Raw genomic sequence first — 18900 nt, forward strand, 5'->3', positions numbered from 1 at the left:
TCTTAAATGGTACAGCATAATAATGGGAGTGACTGACTATCCCATCATATTCACAGGTTCTACTGACACTCAAGGGAAAGGAATTATATGGGGTATGTACATCAAGAGGTGAAAATCTTGGGGGCCTTAGAATTTTGACTACCTTAGTACAGAAAATCCATGAGAGTGTTAAAAACTATTATAAGATGATATTTGGGCCAGGTGCAATGGCTCATGCCTGTAATCCCAGCACTTTGGAAAGCCGAGGTGGGAGGACTGCCTTACCCCAGGAGTTTGAGATCAGCCTGAGCAATATAGTGAGACCCTCATCTCTACAAAAAAATAAAAAATTAGCCGGGTGTGGTGGCTCGTGCCCACAGTCCCAGCTACTTGGGAGGCTGAGGTGGGAGGACTGCTTGAGCCTGGGAGGTCAAGGCTACAGTGAGCTGTGATCAGGCCACTGCACTCAGCCTGTGTGACAGAATGAAGCCTTGTAGACGCCAAAGCTGGAGTACAGTGGTGCAATCACAGCTGCCTGCAGACTCAACCCCCGGGCTTAAGTGATCCTCCCACCTCAGCTTCCCGAGTAGCTGGGACTACAGGCATAAGCCACCATGCCCAGCTAATTTTCTTTTCCATTTTTGTAGAGATAAGGTGGCACTTATGTTGCCTAAGCTGTTCTCAAAGTCCTGGCCTCAAATGCTCTGCCAGCCTCAGTCTCCCAAAGTGCTGGGATTACAGGTGTGAGCCAATGCACCCCACCCAGATATTTTTTTCATGAAACTTTTCACGTACATCCTCAAATTAATGCAAGGAATAAACAGAAAAGAAGAGCTAAGAAAAAAAAATTGAAGAAGAGGAGGAGGAGCAGCAGGGTGAGCCAGAGACTCACTCTTCCAGATAATATGACTTACTACGAAAGCTAAAGATATTAGAAGGACATCATAGCACAGAATGGTCCAGACAGACAGACCAAGGAACACATCTAGGTGCAGTTCCTCACACACATGAAAACTCCATTATTTATTTATCATACTTGCCTCCGATCACTCAATTTAAACATAGCAGCCATTTTCTCCTGGGACACTGACAGGTACACCTGGTACAAATTCTACTTTTAATGTGGTTTACCCCTTTAGGAAAGTTACTTCACCTGTTTTACTTCAACTACTTGATCTATAAATGGTACAGCTGTGGGAATTAATTTTGATGATCTATACAAGCTCCTCAGCACAGCTGCCAGCATGGTGAGCATAGTAAATGGTTGCTATTATTGTCATGGTGGTTTTTATTATTGCAGTTACTACCACTATTTCTTCACTGCTATGCAGGGGTCTGAGTAGCACCTTACCATAGTTAGGCAAAATGCCGTATTAGTTAGGGTTCTCCAGAGAAACAGGCCAAGAGGATAGAGAAATTATTTGCAAGCCTTGGCTGCACTAATTACATTCCACAGACACTTGCAGGTGTGTCCACAGCAGTCAGGGATGCTCTTACAAATGCAGGTCTCCACAAACAGCAGCCAACACAAACCACCAGGTGGAGGCCAGCCAGTACCCACTCCTCCACCTACGAGTACCCCTGCTGGCTGCAGGCCTCATGAGACAATTCTACTAGTTAGGAATGATGACATTGGTTGTTATACACCTAATGACTCTCATGTTCCAGTAGAGTGTCCCCCCTTTTAAGTTCAATTTTACATATTTTTTTTAAGATACTACAAGTTGCAACACAGAATAAACATTTTAATTGGTATGACACTGAACTATTCAAAGAAAATTATGCAATAGAAAATGTAAGAAAACAATGTAGTAAACACTTGGTTACCTGTAACATAGACGGAGATGGAAAATGATAAACTGTAGTTATTTTCAAACCATGTATATATCAGTCTTATTTTATTTTTATAGGATATTTGTTTCTAATCACCTTTGGTTATATTTGCCTGGTGTCTAAGACCTGTTAAGAGTGGTACAGTCTTAGGCCATATGAAGGGTGAGGGGGAAACTGACTGGAAGGAGGCACTGAAGCATTTCTGGGGTGATGGGTGGGATGTGTATCTTGACTGGGGTGCTGATGGCATGGATTATACAATTGCTTAAACTCATGGAACTGCATATTTAAGATCTGGGCATTTCTCTGTAGGTATTAACTCAATTTTTTAAAAAGGTCAACAGGTACAGGGACAAGAGTTAAAACACAAATTCTAAGAGGTTAGAGTTGAAGGTACATCCCACGACTCTATTTCTTTATGTGATGGAATAAAATCTTGAAATATTTAGCAAATTGATCCGAACTCCCCAGGAGTTTATTAAAATGACTGGTGAAAGGAACTGACTCAGAGACCTCTGAGTGGCAATGAGGAGCCAATTGAGGATTAGCCCTTTGCTGGGAGTAAACCACCCACATAATTATAGAGTCAGTGCCTCAATTACCTGTGCTTATTCAGAGTGGTGTTGACCTGGTGGCATCGTAGTCTTTCTGGAATATGCTTCAGCCCCCAAGAGATTTTGATTTTTCATCAGCATGTGTCCAAAGCCTCTGGGGTTACCCCTAAGGGTCAAAAGTCAAAATCCAATTAGATCTATTCCCTGGTAGCTGAACAAGAAAATAGAGATTATCAACTGACAGCTTGATGTGAATCTCAATGGATGTCTCAGGTGATGTGCCCCAGGGATCTGTGCCAAACATTTGTACTGACAATTTGGATGAGGGCACAGAAGGTGTGTTTATCAAATAAGTAGAGGCCACAACACCTGGGCGAGATGACCAATAAGATGGGCCATGGGCTCACATTTCACATCACCTGAAAAGGGACATTGGCTAGGCCCAAGCCAATGAATTAAACTACATTTAAAATAAACTGCCATTAGCTCAAAAGACCAACTGCCATGTACAGGGTGGAGGTGGGAAACCCGACCTGACAGAAGCTTATGGAGAACGCCCTGTGGTTTTAATTGGTCACACATGCATTATGAGCCAGTGTTGTGGACCAGTTGGTTAAAAGTTGAATGCCTTGATGGACAGACCCACAATCTCAACTGACTAATCCTCAAGCTGAAGCTCAAGATGCAGCATGTTCAGAGTGGCGGTGATGAACTAGAGCATGAGCCCAGAGGGGTACCGGGATGGTAGGATATAGATACCTTGTCTACCATAAACATTTTAGGAAATGGCATTGTTCAGCCTGAAAGAGAGTAGACAGTGGTGACCAACCATTCCAGTTTTCCTGGGACTGAGGGAGTTTCCAGACCCAGAACTTTTAGTTTTAAATCCAGGATACTCTCTGGCAGACCAGGAGAAGCTGGCCACCGTAGGTCAAGATGAGAATGAGTAAGAGGTGCCAGGACACATTTGGACCAGGACACAGACTCTGATTTCCAAAGGTTGGAGGGGCTTATTCTCAGTTACGCTACACAGGACCAGGGCAACTGTAGATGTGACCCAGAGGCAAAGCTGGATGCAAGATAAGGCTGGCTTTGAGGCTCCCAAGGAGCTTTCGTGGATGAGTGAGCAGCATGCGCCAGGTCTGCCTGAGAAGGAGTTCATGACTCCCTGAGTACGAAGACCCCTTAAACACACACATACACCAGAAAATGCATCACGGTCAAAACCTCTATGTTCAGGGATGCTTTTAAAGGAATCCATATTCTATCAATCACAACAGTGTCTTCGTACATTTGAAAGTGCTTGAACACATTGTGTGGCAGATGTGGGATTTATTCTTTCTGTACAGAATGCTCAGGCCTCAGTTCCCTTGCAAGCACTCTGAGCCTGCTACACACCCAGTTCACCTTTTGAGTTTTCAGCCTCAGGGGAAATGGTGAGGCTAAATGGTGCCCCAAGATTCCTTTCAACTCTGTGATTCTTTTATCAATACTATTCATATTTTTCTTTATAATGTATGTTGTTTTCCTCTGGTACTTGTTTCCAGTGCTGAGGTGTTCTAGAAACTGACATCAATCAAAATGATAAAGATACAATGTGAAGAGCACATGTATTTGCTACTCTGAAAAATCAAAACTCTAAGAAGAGGCACCATGCCTGTTCTCATTCTGATAAGGAAGGCAAAGGAGGAGAACACAGGGAATAGTAGGCAGAGGAGCCCCATCCTGCAGGAGTCACCAGACAGAAGAGAGTGGGCACAGCAGAGGAAGAGGGGCTTCAACCCCAGCCCAGCCCTGGAGGAGCAGCTGTGTTTGCAGGGAAGGGATCGGGGAGGTTGGTGGAGATACAAGCCATGAGAGCCAGGGCCTTGAAAGTGGACAGGTGCCTAAGGCCTGACCCTAGACACCAAAGACAGAGGCCTGGGGACCAGAGCTAGAGAGGTCAAGAGTCCTGATGAGGGCCAGGGAGGGTGGACAGGCCTGGGTGTGAATCCAAGCTCTACCCTTCCTGGCTGTGTGACTTGGGCATGTTACTAAAACCCTCTGAACCTTAGATTCCTCATCTGTAAAATGCCATGCCAAGGGCTTGGCATCATGTCTGATCTGGAGTCAGTGCTCAGGAAATGTTTGTTCGCGTGGCTGCTAGTCTGCCGATTCTCATCACCGTCATCAGTGGTGGGACACTCACATGTCACTTCCCAGTCACTTCTCTTCTTTCTCAGACTCCGTGCTGATGGAGGCAGAGCCCTTGCAAGTAACAGAAAATCTAACAAACAGGCAGAGTCTAGTAGGGGTTTGTTTTTCTCACATGAGAGGAAGTCTGGAGTTCAGCAGCTGCTGGGGTTGCCACTGGAGAGGCAGGCTCCTGCTCTCCTCCTGCTCCAACTTGTTCAGCATGGAGCCTGCCTTGTAGCACCATGGCTGCTGCACCTCCAAGCCTAGCATCTGCATTCCAGGAAGGAAGAAGGGGAACGGTGAAGGGCAGAGGACAATAAGAGCACCCCAGCTGAGCCACACCTCCTTTTAAAGGTTTTCTCAGAAGCCCCACACAGAACTCTTGCATGCATGAACCAGTAGCAGGTCACACAGCTGCCCCTAGATACAGTGTCACTGGCACAGTATTTAGCTGGGCACATCACCACCCTACATGACCCTTGGATCTGGTCAGTGTCTTAGTCCATCTGGGCTGCTATAACAGAATACCATAGACTTGGGTGGCTTATACAACAGAAATTTATCACTCATGGTTCTGATGGCTGGAAGTCCAAGATCAAGGTGCCAGCAGATTCAGGTTCTGGTGAGGACCCACTTCATGGTTCACAATGCCTTTTTGCTGTGTCCTCACATGATGGAAAAGATGAGGTGTCACTCTTGGGCCTCTTTCATACAGCCATTAGTCACCTCTCAAAGGCCCAACCTCCTAATCCATCACCTGAGTGTTAGGACTGAAACATGTTAATTCGGGAGGAACACAAAACTCAGACCATCACAGTAAGGAAGAAATGGAGAACGGATACTGCGGAAGCAGAGAGCACAGTCTGCCTCAGCCTCCTTCTCTGGACACATCCACTTGTCACTTCTCCAGTTTTCACTGTTACTTGGGGGACTAAAAATCCATCAGTCCTAACAGCATGGTCTGAGTGTGCAGGCTCAAACAGGAGGCTAAGGCCATCAGGAAGAGAGGTGAGTGTGGGCCATGAGGCTGAGCCTTGGCAAGGAGATCTGGGACTCCCAAAGCAAAAGTGGTTACAGTTAGCACTGGGCCCCAGAAATTTGTGTGTATGAAAAGCAGCACAGTTGGAAACAGAAAATGACTGGGTAAGTGTTTTTTTTCCTCAAGATTTTGGTGCAATTGGCATAACTGTTAAAAAGAACATTGTACCAGCCCCTCTGTTCTAAAAACAGAAACAAAATGACTGAAGAATGGTTCAAGAGGAAGCAGGCCTTACACAGAGTGGGTAATACTACATGGTTTGTGTAAGGATTAAGAAATACAAAAGAGCTGGTCCTGGTTGCACAGTGCCTCATTCACCATTCTGACAATTCTGACTCCCTGTCTCCCAGTGACTGGAAGGTATCAGTGATGTACCCACATTAGCCTGGTTGCCTTCCAGGACCTCAAGCCCCAGAGATGAGGAAACACAGAAAGACGGTTTTTCCATCACCTCACCTGCAACTTCCTAAACCAGTGCTTCTTGCAGTCTGGTCTGACTGGCAGCATCAGCACAACCTGGTTACACATCAGAAATGCAGAATCTTAGGTCTATCCCAGACCTACGGAATGAGAATCTCCGGGGGAGAGGCTCAGTCATCTGTCTCAACAAACCCTCCTGGGGATGCTGATTCATGCTCAAGTCTCAGAACCACCAGCCTAGATCATATCTTTTTTTTTTTTTTTCTTTGAGAGGGAGTCTCGCTCCGTCACCCAGGCTGGAGTGCACCGGCGCGATCTCAGCTCACTGCAACCTCCGCTCCCGGGTTTAAGTGATTCTCTTGCCTCAACCTCCCAAGTAGCTGGGATTACAGGCGTATGCCACCACGCCTGGCTAACTTTTGTATTTTCAGTAGAGATGGGGTTTCACCATGTTGGCCAGGCTGGTCTCAAACTCCTGACCTTAGATGATCTGCCTACCTCAGCCTCCCAAAGCACTGGGATTATAGGCGTGAACCATCGTGCCCAGCCAATCATGTCTAATAGCAGGAAAATACTCAGTAAAAGTAACAGGTCAATGGTTTTCTAACACATATCACAGGAGAAATATTAAAACCACTAAAAAGTTAAGTCAGTCTTCTGGATTCTGTAGTATCTAATGTGTTTAAAGAGAGTTTAGGGTATGAGGTATATTAGGAAAACCTTCTATAGGTCTGCAATTAAATCTACAATTTTTAAACTCTAATCACAGCATCTTAGAGCTGTCATGAATGTTATAGCAAGAAATAATTTATTTGCACAAATAGATTTTGTGGCCTGGCGTGCTGGCTCATGCGTGGAACCCTAGCACTTTGGGAGGCTAAGGCAGGTGGACTGCTTGAGCCAGGAGTTCAAGATCAGACTGGGCAACATGGCAAAACACCATCTTTACTAAAAACACAAAAATTAGCCAGGCATGGTGGCACATGCCTGTAGTCCCAGCTACTCAGGAGGCTGATGGGGGGGATCACCCAAGCCCAGGAGGTGGAGGTTGCAGTGAGCCAAGATCACGCCACTGCACTCCAGTCTGGGTGACAGAGCAAGACCCTACGAAAAAAAAAAAAACATCTTAAGAGTTTTTGGTACCAAGTATACGGATAGGGAAAATATGTATCAAAAAGTTTTGCTAATTACTAATTGCTATTAACAATGACCATTGTTACAGCCCTGGTTCTAATGTTAACATGATATCTGTTATGGGCTCCATTGTGTCCCCCCAAAGTTCATACATATGTTGAAGCCCTAACCTCCAGCACCTCAGAATATTATAGCATTTGGAAACAGACTCTTTAATGAGGTAATTTGTTAAAGTAAGGTCATTGGAGTGGGCTGTAGTCCAACATGACTGGTGCCCTTATAAGGAGACAAGGACACAGGCACACACAGAGAAGGGGAAGCCAAGGGGAGAGGTCTCAGAAGAAACCAACCCTGCCTACACCGTGACACTGGACTTCTAGCCTCCAGAATTGGGAGAAAATAAATGCTGTCTGATCTGCCCAGTCTGTGGTATTCAGTTATGTCAGCTCAGCAAACTAATACAATATACGAAAGACTCTGCTCATGATGAGTTTGGGTGTCACCCAGCAGTCACTGCTGTGGTAAGCATTTGTGCTGTTCCACATACCTCCAGCTCTCCGCCTCCTGGAGAAGATGATGATATTGTACTTTCCCATCCCCTGAAGAAGTTAAGCACCACCTATGACATGCTTTTGTCAATAAAAGGTGAGCAGAAGTAACATATATCACTCCTGAACAGAAACTCTAAGGGCCTAAGCATAATTCACCCTGTTCTCTTTTTCCTCAGTTGTAGCAACAAGAAATGCTCCAGAAGCAGCTGCTCCACCAGCCTGCCCTGTGGAATAAGAACACTGACAATGCTATGGTAAAATCCCCAGCCAAGCCATAATAGACTTGTGATGAGAGCAACAAATAAACCTTTTTCATCTTAGGCCCTGAGATGTAGGCATTGTTTGTTATTGCAGCATATCCTAGAATACCCTGACTACCACATTAGTTTACTTACAATTCAAAATAGGAGTCATCTCATTTACCAAATTCCAGACATTCATTTGTTTCATTTAGCTCAGAACAATAAGCATATCAATTAAACTCTGATCTTTGGTGGTTTGGATTTTTTTTTTAACTTAAAATATCTGGTAATAAGGCCATGCATGATACATGCATGATGGTAAGAAGGCACAAGTCTTCTTTCAGAAGGTGGGAAGATGCTACTGAGATTAGCCCAAAGAAAGGACAGCTTAGCAAGGTTCTCTGCACTAGGTAGGCACAGGAAAAAGAGAATAAAACTACAGTGTTTCAAATCGGCAGTTCTCTCTGATTACCATGTAATTCTTCCCACACCCAGCACTTTACACAGAAGAGACTGAGCCAGTTTGAGTGGTTGAGCTGGGACTAGACCCCATGCCTTCTGACTCTCAGACCAGAGCTCTTTGCCCTGTACCATCCTTCTTAGTTCTTTAAGAATCAAAAGATAGAATTTCATTTCAGCCAACAATAGTATCTCCTTATCCTAAAGCCTCATCATAATTCTGATATTTACCATTGAAGAGAAAAACATGTTTACACCAGCATTTGTTTCAAAAAAAAATAATCCAACCCAACTCACCCTGTGCACAGTAGGCTCTTTTCAAGGCTAGGTGTGCTGGGACTTTAGAGAAGCTTCTAAGAGCAAATGCCCATTGCTGGGCTTCAAGGTTTTCCTCCTTTTGCCTTTACTGCCAAGTAGCCACTGGCATGATTCCAGCCAGCTTCACTGCTGTTCTGTTTGGTCTTCCCTACAATTCATTCACTCAGCCCACACCATCTGCCTAGACCAGTCTGCCCCTTGCTGTTCTCGCAACTTGCTGACTCTTCTGAATGCCCACAGATCCAGCTTTTCTGTTTCTGGACTTGAAGATCCACCTACCGCACATTACATTCCAAGGAACTAGGGGCAGGATGGCTGAAAAGAGGCCTGCACCAATCATCCTCCCTGCAGGAGCACCAAATTTTAACAACTAACCACACACACAAATCAGCACTGTCATAAGAACATTCCAAGGAATCAACCAACCTCTGTCTGTATGTATTCATGTATTCTAAGTCGTCTGGGTGATTGTGCTGTCTATTTATTAGTCAGGTGATTTATTTATCAGTACTTCTGTTTGCTCTCACTAGTATACATATGCCCTGCTGTGCACCCTGTAGAAATAATGGTGAAGAGGGGAAAATAGAGTGAGGGCTTTCTAACACACTGTCCTGTTATCTAGGCTGCCACATGTGAGCAGATGCCTTCCTCTGTGGTATGAAGAGTTGGTTGTGCTTTGCCTTGATAACATACTCTATGCAAATTTGACTGATGAACGCCAGTGTCATAAACAGAATTGCATAAATCAATCATTCCAGAAAGTTCATGGCATACAAATATTAACAAGTGTTATGAATTTTCTTTGAAGAACATAAGATTCTAACTATTATTGCTGGAAAAAAAAAAGTTAAAATCATTTATTTCACTCTGTAATGAATATAGCATCTTCTCAAACAGGAAATAAGGTTTATGATTTCAAGCTTTATTTAAATACCCGTTGCTTGGAAAACTAAAACAGTCCCAATTTGTAATTTATTTTACATCTCAGTTTATAGATCACTTAGAAGAGTGTTAATTCATTCTTGGAATGGCAAATGTCCTGTCTTAAGTGACTGATGGAAAAACAAAATACCATGCCAAATTCATCAGAAAATGTATAATTGAGCTATAAATACATTGTGTTCTTAACTAGCATGACATGCCAAAACTGAGGGCTTACTTTGGAAAACTGCAAAATCCAACACATGGGGTACTGACCATTTTTACTTCATTACATTTGAAAACCCATCTGTTGGCAATTATGTGTCAACATGGGCTTCTCAAATCCATGTAATCTAAATTACTTTTAGTTTTAAATGTGAACACATGGCAGGTTTTAAAAGAATTGTTTCATGCCACTGGTAAGGGGAGCACAGAAATGTCTAACACTTCTATTAATCAGCTCAAGCTTAGTAATATTTCTACATCAAAAGTAGTAGAGCAAATAGCCTGTCTCCATTGTGTACTTTGGCCAACAACCAGTATTGAGATCACCAAATAATTTAAATACAGGAAACTTGATGCTTTCCATCTTCTTTAGAAGCCACCAATCTGGTTAGCCCAAATGCCACACACAAATGGTCCTAAGTTCCTGGCTGTTGAGTTTCTCTAGGACTATAGAGTCAGCCTCACAGGGGTCTGAAGTCCAACCAGGCTCCCTGAGATGTGAAGAGAAATGCTCATGTCAGAAACAAGACTTTATCACATTCTTCCATAGCCCTTACGCAAACCAGAATAAAATGAAGCTTTCATTAATGGTGACAGAGACAGCCAGCTGTTCTTCTCTAAGAAATGATCTTTGAGGCCAGGCATGATGGCTCACGCCTGTAATCCCAGCACTTTGGGAGGCCGAGGCAGGCGGATTACCTGAGGTCAGGAGTTTGAGACCAGCCCGGACAACATAGTGAAACCCCATCTCTACTGAAAATACAAAAAATTAGCTGCGTGTGGTGGTGGGCACCTGGAATCCCAGCTACTCAGGAGGCTGAAGCAGGAGAATCGTTTGAACCCGGGAGGTGAGCTAAGATCACACCACTGCACTCCAGCCCAGGCGACAGTGCGAGACTCCATCTCAAGAAAAAAGAAAGAAAAGGAAATGATCTTTGAATATAGTTCTAAATATCAAGTGACTTCTTCAGTATTCTTCTCTTGAAGTGAAATATCTCAACTTACCTAAACACAAAGCCACATTTCCTGGCCCTCAATTCACTTTGCTGCTGTAATCTAAACCCTTAAGTAAATTAGAGTCTCCCCAGTTGTGGAATGTACAAGCAGTACTTGGGTGGGCCATACCTGAGCCTGAATCTCTTCCCTGCTCCCGTGTTACTGACACAATCTCAGCAAGTTACTTAACTTCTCTCTGGCACCCAGTTTAGTCCTCAAACTCGTGGAGATTAAACAAGATTATTCTGTAAGAGAAAGCACATAGCATCATGTCTGAAACACAGCTCCCCAGAATATTCTCTTTCTAAATGAAGTGCTATAGGGAAAAGTCGGTTGTCTACAACTGTGCTGTATGATATAGTTACCATCAGACACCATGTAAATATATGTGGCTATGTATATTTAAATCAACTTAAATACAATTAAAAATTCTGTTCTTAGACTGCACTGGCCATAATTCAAGCACTTGGGAGCCACATGTAGCCAGTGCAGATACGGATCATTGTCATCAGAAAGCTCTCTTGGACAGCGTTGATTACCTTATCCCCTTGGGTGTTAACTTTCAAACACATCCATGTCAGTCTCTACCTAAACTATGTCATGTGAAATCTTTCCTTGGTGACAGCAATAAATGCAACCACTGTTTTCTGTGGCACCTCTTTTAGAAAGAACCTCATCTCCAGTTCCACATCCCCAAAGAATTCAGTCTCACTAGATTCAAGCTGGAAAGGCTTCTTCTTTAACCTCATGGATTCAGAAAACTCTAGTTCACTGTTGCATTGCAGCCCAGATGCAGATTCTAGGGTCCTCTGCACTGCGGTCTTTGCTTCCTGCTGAGAGTCTGATGGGATGTGGGCATAATGTTGAAGGCTCCAAGTACTGGGTCTCACTCCTAAAGCAAAATACCATCGCTGGGGACTCAACACAGCCACATAAACCTCAGGTAGCTTACAGGCACAATATTTAGGACATTGTGAATTCCCCATATGAGTCCCAAGCACCTTCACAGGAGAGACCAGTAAGCCAAATGCTCTAGCAACGCAGCTCGCTCCATTGATCAGGGGCTCTGTTCTTTCTGTGGACAGCTAAGTGCCTTCCTACAAGGGCTTCAGGACAGGCATTATGGGCCCAGGAACACAGCATGGTAAATGTGTAGGTTTACAGGGCTTCACCTAAACAAAAGCTGAGTTCCCCTCAGAGCATGCAAGATGCAGGCCCAAGGAACCAGGAGAGCTCCCTTTTCTCCACCAGCATTCTGGTTCCAAAGCTCTGAGATAAGAATCATCTCAGCCACACCCTATCTTTGGTTAAACAGATTTCAATAGTTAAGGCTGGATTTCCCTATTCTTCTTGCCAACCTCACCCACCCTCACCTCTACAAGGGGAAGACCAAAAATGATTACAGATTCTTATTTTCTTAACTGCAAATAGTTCTAATGAAAGACTAGGTTACAGGGGCTACAAGTAATAGCTGAGATTTTATTTAGTGGCCTAGTAGGTTTCAGTCCCTGCCATTCCTTCTCATCCTTTGTGAAATGAAATCCACAGGTGACTGCATGTTTTTCGAGATTGTATCTAATTTTTAAGTTAATGGCAATAATAATAATAATAGCAATCACTTACATAGCCATTACTTTGTGCCAGGCATTGTCCTAAATGCTTTACGTATACAGATAGTGAGTTGTTTGCACCTCACAAACAACTCAATGAGGTAGGAAGTACCACAAAACACAGAGAGATGAAATAACTCACCTCGGATCACACAGGTCAAGCTGGGCTACAAAGTGGGCAGCCTGGCTCCAAGTCCACTCTCTGAGCCACTGTGCTACCTACAAATGATAACATAAAAGAACCCAAAGACTTAACAGTTAGAGAAAGCCCCTCTGACCCCAAGCATCCTCTCTCTTCCCCTAACCATTGTTAGTCATTTCTGATTTGTCCTTCCAGAGACGGCCTGTGTGCACACCTTTCTAAATGCACATCTAGAAGGAAGAAGCTTCTAGTATCACCTTGGGCAGTCACACTCATGCACAAATAGGAGATGTTTTTATCTTTTCTAATAACTGATATCAACTTTGTTTTCCAAGCCCCTGTGTGAGTGCTTACACTGGTGCGTGCAGGGGCAAGGAGAGAGGAGAAAACAGTCCCAACTAAGGGTACCTTTGCAAAATACTCCATCCACCCCAGTGACTCTGCTGTCTTCTCTGATGTGACTCTCAGCCACGATGTAGGTTAAAGCCTCTATCTCAGGGATTCCTTCTCCTTCCCCAGGGTCTTTTTTCCTCTCTCCCCCTGACCCTGCTCTCCCTTACAGCCTTAGAGAGGGTAGCAGGGCTTGTGGAGCTGAGAGATGATGCTCAAATGGGAACAGACAGTTGTCTAGCCTGGGAGCAGTCACTTCTGACCTGGGGTCATGGCTTGGCCTGGCCCCTGTGGCTGACAAGGCACTACTGCCATGGCTGGGAGTTGCTGGTGAAGGGAAATGTCCCTTCTCCAGCTAGGTCATCCCAAAACTAGTGGACCCTGAAGATATGGTAGTCCCAATGCAGGTAGCAGCTGTGGTGTTCCCAGATTGTGTCTGGCTTCCACCACACCCGGCACAGTCTCCCCACTGCCTCCCACCTCCCACCCCCCAGTACGAGGCAGCCTTAGATCTCTGTGTTTCCTGCCAATACTAACTGCCTCAGCAATCCATTAGGAATTTTCAACCAAACTTATAAAACCACACTCATGCTGGCTTTAACCATGAAACAGACTTACTGGTTCTTACAACAAAGTCTAGAGACAGGGCAGGCTTCAAATGGGTCACAGTCCAGTGGGTTAGTAACACCCCCAAGGGCCTGGTTTCTTTCCGAGCTTCATCTCTGCCTTCCACTGAGTCGACACCATCCTGAGCCCTCTTTCCTGAGGAGGCAAGATGGCACCACCAGCTTCTGGGGCACAGGCTTCCTCTCACACGCACGGCAGAGGAAGCGAGAGCACACACGCTCAGAAGAGCAAGACAACTTCCCTCCAAGACTCCACCAACCGCTTCTCCTGACTTACTTGTCCAAATAGGGTCCCGAGTCTATCCCTGAGCCCACCACAGTGACACTGTCTCTCTCCAGTCAGATTGCCAGAACGGGGTGTGTTCAGCAGCACCGGAGAGACGTGAGCAAAGGCGAAAATCAGAGCAGCATTAGCAGGAAGCAGGGACAGCTGCTGGGAGGCCCCCCCGCACACCTGCGTCCACATGCCCTCACCTGTTCTTGATGTATTCTCAGGGCTTGGCTAAGAAAACCTGGGGCCTGAGGTGCATAGGAACTGGTTCCTGGGCCTTCTTACATTCCACAAGCTGGGGTGGCCAAAGGTAGCCAGGATGGCAGTGTCACTATGCACTTCTTTCTCCACAGCCAACCACCCAGTCTCCTCATGCCCAGTCCTCTCATCTGCCGGGAAGACACATCCCAGGCCCTCTGGGAGGGGTTTGCTATAGACTGAATTGCATCCCCGCCAGTTCATGTGTTGAAGCCCTAACCTCCAATGTGATGATATTTGGAGGTGGGGCCTTTGGCAGGCGATTAGGGTTAGATGAAGTCTAACCATAATTCCTAATCCCATGATGGGATTAGCATCCTTATAAGAAGAGACATAGAGGCTTGCTGCTTCCCTCTCTGCTGTGTGAGCACACTGTTCCAGGCCACGTCAGGAAGAGGGGCCTCAGCAGGAACTGAATCAGCCGGCATCTTGATCTTGGACATCCCAGCTTCCAGTTCATAAGAAAACACATTTCTGTTGTTTAAGCCACCCAGTCTGAGGTATTTTGTTATGGTAGCCCAAGTTGGTCAAGACAAGGAAAATAAACAGCCAATGCCTCTCAGAGCCCTTTCTCTCTGCTCTCTGGCCTCTTTATGTAGTCAAGAGGATAGGAGGGGTGCAAGTACAGCTGTTCAGGGGCTGCTGGATACCTCTACCTAGCATAGGGCACAGGAGCCAGTGCTGCAATATGCTCAGTCAGAACTTAGGTATCTTGGTTCAAGACCTTGTCCCTATTTAAATAACAATACTTCCGAGATGAGCAATGCAGTGAGCCATGATAGCCACTGACACTACAGTATGCATCTGCTCAGCAGCTCCTTCCCTGGAAGTTTCAATGTGAGGAAACATGACTAGGTCCGAGGCAAAAAAGAGTGTGGCAAGGCAAGACTCAGAGAAAGGGAGACAAGCCGGAACTACACAACAAGCAAAGCAGGCTTGCTCTGGCAACGCGGAACCACAGAACTGGAAAGCTCCTGTGGCGGTCTTCCCTACCAGAGGAGAAACTGATTGAAGTGCACTCGGAAACAGCACCTCATTTATTTACTTATTTAGAATAGGTAACATACATTATACACACATGAAAAAAGCAACCCCCACAAAAGACAGCCTATGGTGAAGAGTTTCTCTCTCAACCTCTATGGGCAATTCTTGTAAACCTTCGCAGAGACTGTTTTTGCATATTTCCACATCTATGTATGTTATTTTTTTTCTTTTTAAACAAACAGCAGCATACTACTTGCCCTACTCTACACCTTGCTGTTAACATTATACCTTAGAGATGGTTCAGTATCACACACACTTCAATATACCTCTTCTTCATGATTGTACAATATTCCATTCTATGGAGGTACCATAATTATTCAACCATGAAACACGGGGGTTTTCCCAGCCCTTAACTCTTCATTATTAAAAAAAAAAAATCTGTATTGGCGCCTATTGTGTGCCAGTCACTGTTCTAGGGAAGATAGAGAAGAAAATGAGACATTCAGTGTCACCTCCGTGGAGGAGTTTACAATCCATATGTGGAAATGAACATCCTTGCACATACTTCTTCATGTACATGTGTGAATGTATTGTTAGTATAAACTCTCAAGGTGGAATTGCTGGGTCAAAGCCATATGCATTTCTAATTTCAATAGATATTGCACATAGTCCACCAAACAGGTCATGTCAATTTCCCTTCTCACAGTCTGTACTATCTTTTCATATGATTAAAAGTCATTATAGCTTTATATACCACCAGGTTTCTTAAACACAAAGTAAGTTCTCTAAAATGCTCATGATAACCTGAGCAATGACTAAGGAACTAGGGAACATAATATATCATGACACCCTTGTGGGGACACATCTGCTTCTGTGCAGAGGCTGCAGCAGAACCTGCTGGCTGATACTTTCCTCCCCTCCCATGTGGCACAGTCTTCCAGCAGCCCTGGGCTGGGGGTGGGATATGATGACAGGTCTTTTGGAGAATGTGGTGAACAGTTAGCAATATCACTCCCGACATAGTACGTGGCAAGGAAGAACAATCTGTGAACACACAAAATCTATGAACTGAGAAAAAACAGGGATACCCATGACAGACCAAGGCCTGATTTCCCTCGTATTGAAAGAGCTTCTACAAATCAACCAGTAATCCAACAATCCCACAGGTAAGTGGGCAAAGAATATGGACAGTTCTTGCAAAGGAAATACTCTTGTGTTCCAGAAAATCCCTGTTTATAAAACAAATACTATAATTAAATGTCTACATGTGTTCCTGATCAGCATCAATTTGCCCCCATTGTAACTGCTGTCACTATTTAAAACACCTAAACTTGGAAGAGCGCCCGGAGCTCACACAGCAGCACTTGGTCTCCCGGTCTTTTCTGTCTTCCCTCTTGCTTATGACTTTCCATGATTCTCACTATCTCATAGGCAAGAACTGCACACATGCTGCACAGGCTGCCTGTTGGCCACTATCAGCCATTCCCACCCTTCCCCTCCTCGCCTCAGTGACAGAGGTGGCTACTTCCTTCCCACTAGGCATTATCCCTACAGGGACCCCACTGGGGCTCTGCAGAGATTCCTGGATCCCTTTCTCTGAGTCTGCCCCTTCCACTTGGCATACTTTTGCTTCTGACCTGAGGCTCCTGCAGCTCTTCTGGGAGGGCTGTTCTTGTACTACTGCCCTTTTATGCCCACCTACAGAAAGATTGAAGTACCTGGGTTATCAACAAGGCTGGCTCTTAGCCAGTGGCTGACAGGCATAGAAGAATGGAAGCCCAGATACCCTGCCTGGGGCAGGGACATCTCAGAGGCATCGTTTACAGTTGAGAGCTCCCCTTCAGGTCAGGCTGAAACTACCTGTCATATAACTAGCTGAGATCCTTGCATGGCTATCCTTCTAGCTCCTTATTGAATTCTTCTAGGAGCATTTCTTCTGTGAACAATCTTTGTTTCCGGGCCTGCTTCTAGGATACCCAACGTAAGACACAATCTTCTTCCTTAGTAACAAAATCCTGAGTTTTATTTTGGCATACGGCCACCGTGAATAAAAACTACATTTCCCAGCTTCCTTTGCAACCAAGTTCTTGCCAATAAGATACAAAGCACAAGTGCCCCGTGAGACTTCTAGGAAATCCATAAAGGGAGCCCTGCTGATGGCTAGTGACCATCTTGGACCCTGAGGGCAAGGAGTACACCCTTAGGATGTGGGAGCAGAGATCTGGAAAAGGCCTGGACCTCTAACAACCTCATGGATCTGCCAATACCAACCACAGATTGTCCACCACCCCACCTTTACCCTACAACTTCCCTTATGTGAGAGATAAGTTCCTCTCCTGTTTAAGCCAATGTCATTCGGGTGTTTGTTCCATGCAGTTAAATTTAATCCTAGTTTACAGACCAGACCATTGACTCTGAAAAATGACAGATACTCAGTTTGCCAGCCTCCTTTGCAGCTAGGCTTTGCCAGTGTAACCCAGATGTGGCTGATTTGGTATAAAGGAAGGTCTCAGGGGAAGAAAGGTGTAGGCAGGAGGTTCTGGAAAAGACATTTCTTACTGATGCAAAAAACAAATAGGTGCATAATGTCCAGCTCTCTTTCCACTTTCCACTCTGGCAACCTATTCCCTGCTACCTGCTTTTGGCTGCAGCATGTGAAGATGTGCTGTCTGGAGCTGTGGCAGCCATTCTATAACCATGAAACTACAAGTCCATGGACAAAAAGCCAGCCAGCTGAGGATGGCTGTGCAGAAGGATGGAGAGAGCCTGGGTCTTTCAGAAACTCACTGAGATCTCCCACTCCAGACCAATAAATAGTCCACATTGTTAATCAGGTTTTCCATTACATACAGTTAAAAGCAACCTAACATACTCATGGGGGACAAAGCACTGAAGTAAAATGAGGAAAATTTAATCTTTATAAAACCTGGAGGTGATCATTCTCAAGTCTGCTACTATAACCTCTTGGAGGGTGCTATAGTTTGGGTGTTTTTGTACCCTCCCAAATTCATGATGAAACTCAATTCCCAATGAAAGAGCGTTGGGAGGTGGGGCCTAGAGTGAGGTGTTTAGGTCATAAGAGTGGGTTATCTCCCGCTCTTCCAGCATGTGAGGATATAGTGTTCCTCCCCTTCAGAGGATGAAGTATGCAAAGCCCCACTTTGGAAGGGGAGACAGAGCTGAGCCCTCACCAGACCCCAAATCTGGTGGTGCCTGGATCTTGGACTTCCAACCTCCAGGACTGTAAGAAATAGATATCTGTTCCTTATAAATTACCCAGTCTTAGGTATTCTATTATCACAGCACAAAACAAACTATGGGGAGATGACTGGGTTCTGGGAGGTGATTACCTGTGCTAGGCTGCCTCTGAGGGCAAGAAACAGCAACTCCAGCTTCAAAGAAATGAAATAATAAGAAATAGGCTCCAGGATCAGCTGATTCCTGTGTCCAACAATGCCATCAGGAACCCAGGGCCCTCCCCTCTCTCTGCTCTGCCACTCTTGAAATGGGCTTCATTCTCAGGCAGCCAGCAAGATGGGGGCATGCTTCTGGGCAGCACAGCCAGACCTAACTGGTGCCTATCAAGGGCCTGCACTCTTCCTCTTGGCTTCTCCCTCCAGCTAGACTTTCTTGCTTTTCTTCAAACATGCCAGGTAGACTCCTGCCCCAGCCTCTACATTTGTGTTCCCTCTGCCTACAGTGCTTTTGCATACACGTCCACCTGGCTCCCTCACCTCCTTCACATCCTCACCCAAGTATCACCTCCCCAGAGA

General features: G+C 45.1%; 1 long non-coding RNA gene across 3 annotated transcripts; it reads right to left on the reverse strand.

The window, feature by feature from the left end:
- Nucleotides 1-9785: 9785 nt before the first annotated feature.
- On the reverse strand, nt 9786-18243 carry LOC115896827. 3 transcript variants are annotated; one of them, XR_004056715.1, is made up of 5 exons: nt 13607-18243; nt 12599-12675; nt 11559-11738; nt 10976-11091; nt 10265-10341 (listed from the first exon to the last, which is right to left on the reverse strand). It is a non-coding gene; the product is annotated as an uncharacterized LOC115896827 (long non-coding RNA). The 3 variants fall into 3 exon arrangements; XR_004056717.1 differs by lacking the exon at nt 11559-11738 and having other exon boundaries at nt 9786-10341; XR_004056714.1 differs by lacking the exon at nt 10265-10341 and having other exon boundaries at nt 10762-11091.
- Nucleotides 18244-18900: the final 657 nt, after the last annotated feature.

Source organism: Rhinopithecus roxellana, chromosome 1 (genome assembly GCF_007565055.1).
Source record: "Rhinopithecus roxellana isolate Shanxi Qingling chromosome 1, ASM756505v1, whole genome shotgun sequence".
Classification (NCBI taxonomy): domain Eukaryota; kingdom Metazoa; phylum Chordata; class Mammalia; order Primates; family Cercopithecidae; genus Rhinopithecus; species Rhinopithecus roxellana.